A 2,866-nucleotide genomic window follows, 5' to 3' on the forward strand; every position below is an offset into this window, starting at 1 on the left:
AGGAAGGAAGGAAGGAAGGAAGGAAGGAAGGAAGGAAGGAAGGAAGGAAGGAAGAGGGAACACTGTATGTAGTACAGCAGTTACAATGTGAGTTATACTTTTTATTGCATTTGTAATAAGCTGTCATTCTCCACAATCCACAACCTGTCTTCTGCACAGACTACATAGGAGAAACAAAGGACTGTGCATTTGGAACGACTGTATTTTTCTAATCATTCTAGGGATTCATTAATAATCAGAGGGCTTGAGGTTCAGGGAATAAGAAGGTGGAAGTGAGCCTGGGGAAGACTTAAGGGAATACGTTGGAGTAAATATTATCTAAATAATTGTACAAAATTCTCAAAATTTAAAAAGTATATTTACAAAAGAAACAAAAAGATACTGACTCTGCTTTCACTTTACTGATAAAAATAAGTCAAATATTTAACATTAAACTGCAGAAATCAAAGAAAGGCCTGCAGGTATAGCCTAGTGGTTGGACTTCTATCTAGGAAAAGGAATGAATGGCAAATGTATGTTGTGATCAGGGCATGCAGAATAAGCAGGCCACATGTGGCCAACCTTAGTACTTCTCCAAGTCTCCATTCATTTTGTTCTATGTTTGAGTTGCTTTCCGTCCTACACCAAATAGGCTAACCCCCCCCCCCCAGGAAAGGAACACCAAATTCCACTAAATGAACAATTCAAATTAAAGAAAATTTGCAATCTTTGAGGACAAGAGTTCTCACACAGAGAGATAGAAATAACCCTTTAATTGGATTTTTCCCTTGCTCCAGATAGCAAAGAAGTACAATTTTTTTCTCATCTTCTTACATCACCATCATGTATAAAACACAGAGAGGTTAAATATAAACAGGACAATATTGGCCTTCCCATTGAGAAAAGCTTGTGCTCTGAGACAGTAAACACCTTGTATTCTTTTGCTGTTTCATAGAAATTCTGGGTCTCACTGAGCTGATTCCCCAGGATCACTTTCCCTGCAGAGACACATTCAGTCTTCAAGTTGACTTCATGGAAAATGTCCATGGTCCAATACACTCTGGGGCAATTTGGCTCTGCCTTTTGTTAAGAACTTGTGCCATATCTGTAAAACCACATATCAAGAAGATATTATAGAACAAACACTCTTGGAATGGCAAGCATCTGTCTCTTTGAACTTGCTTTCTGGTCACAGACGAGAGAGTTCCCAGTATCGCCTTCTGGGTCTCAGAGAGTCAGACTGCTCTCCATTGTTGGTGCCCAACATCTCAGACTCTAGGGAATGATTTTTAATAGTTTCTTATAGTTACATCCCATGTCCATAGCTGAGGATACATTCTTTGAAATGAATGCCTTCCCCTGGAATTACTAGTGTTGTGAGCTCATAGAGTTCTGTTGTGAGAACTGTACATTCAGTTCTAATCTCTAAGCCACATTGTGTGACTGACATTAATTACTGGCTACTATATTAGCCTGTTCTTTACAGGTTTTAACAGTATTTGAAAAGACTAAAATCCTTGATTTTATCCCCAACCAAGCCAAATTCTGTCAGTTTTGTAGTGTCTGTCACTCAAGAAGTTTGCCTTTTCTTTAGATACTACATCCCATGTATATTTGCTTTTCTTAATAGTCTTTTCTGAGACTACTTTCAAATGCTGCAAATACAGCACATAGTGTTACATTCTTTTTTTTTCTGAGCTCTTCACTCTATACATTATGTCTTTGGGGTTAGTGCTCTCAGTGCTTTTAGGAAATATTATGCCACTGAATAATAAGGCTTACCATATTTCCAGGCTGAAATATTAGTAACCATTTGGACAATGCTGCAAAGTTGAGATTGTTGCTTATTTGCTTGTTTGTTATGAAAACATCTCATTTCTGGCAACTCTTTCTTATATCACTAAAGACTGGCTACATTATAGACATGATAACAAATCTTTCTAGACACTGGTGTTTGTGTTCCATATCCATCCAGGGTTGCTTGGGGCTCTACTCAATGCAGTTTTAGTTCATGATCCAGGCGGCTGGATCAGGCTCTCTCTCTGGTCCTTTACTCTGGAGGACAGTGTCATTAGTCTGACTTTCTTTTGGTGGTGAATATAGCTTTTTAATTTTTTTATTTTTTGCCACACAGGAAAGAATGACCTTAATTGCTATATATCTTCTTATGACCAGGTTGCTCTTCCAGACATCAGAAAGCATTATGTCTCTCCTCCTTGTGAAGCATAGATGGGGATTTTTGCAGAGTACCTTGTTTTTGGATAGTCTCACAGGTGAAAGGAGGTCCCAGGACTAGCGAAGGAAAGTAACACTTTTTTGAAAACCATTAAACTATGTGTTCTGTCTGTGGCTGGTTTTTATTCAACCTTCAGTGATTTGTACGTACTCTGTAAAAAGAGAGTGAACTCTCTGCTGAGGAATATCTCAGGGGAATTAGTCACTTTATTATTAGAAGTCCTATGTAGGAATGAGGAAAGTTGGTCTACTTCAGTCCCATTTCAAACACCTCTATTCACAGAAGCTGGCTGTGGTAGTTTCAGTATACTTAGACCATAGGGAGTGGTACAGTTAGGAGGTGGAGCCATGTTGGAGGAAGTGTGTCACTGTTGGCATGGGCTTTGAAGCTCTGACCAGTGCAGAAGACTCACATTTTTTTTTCTGGCTGTTGCAGATCAAGAGGCAGAAGAACCCTCAGTTCCTCTTGTTCCAGGTCTGCCTGGATGCTGCCATGCCTCCCACCTTGATGATAATGGCCTGAACCTCTAAACCTGTAAGCTTGCCACAATTTACCGGAGCTCTTGTCTCTAGCTGCATATGTATCAAAAGATGGCCTAGTCGGCCATCACTGGAAAGAGAGGCCCATTGGACTTGCAAACTTTATATGCCC

The sequence above is a fragment of the Mus caroli genome, chromosome 8 (assembly GCF_900094665.2).
Source record: "Mus caroli chromosome 8, CAROLI_EIJ_v1.1, whole genome shotgun sequence".
Lineage (NCBI taxonomy): Eukaryota > Metazoa > Chordata > Mammalia > Rodentia > Muridae > Mus > Mus caroli.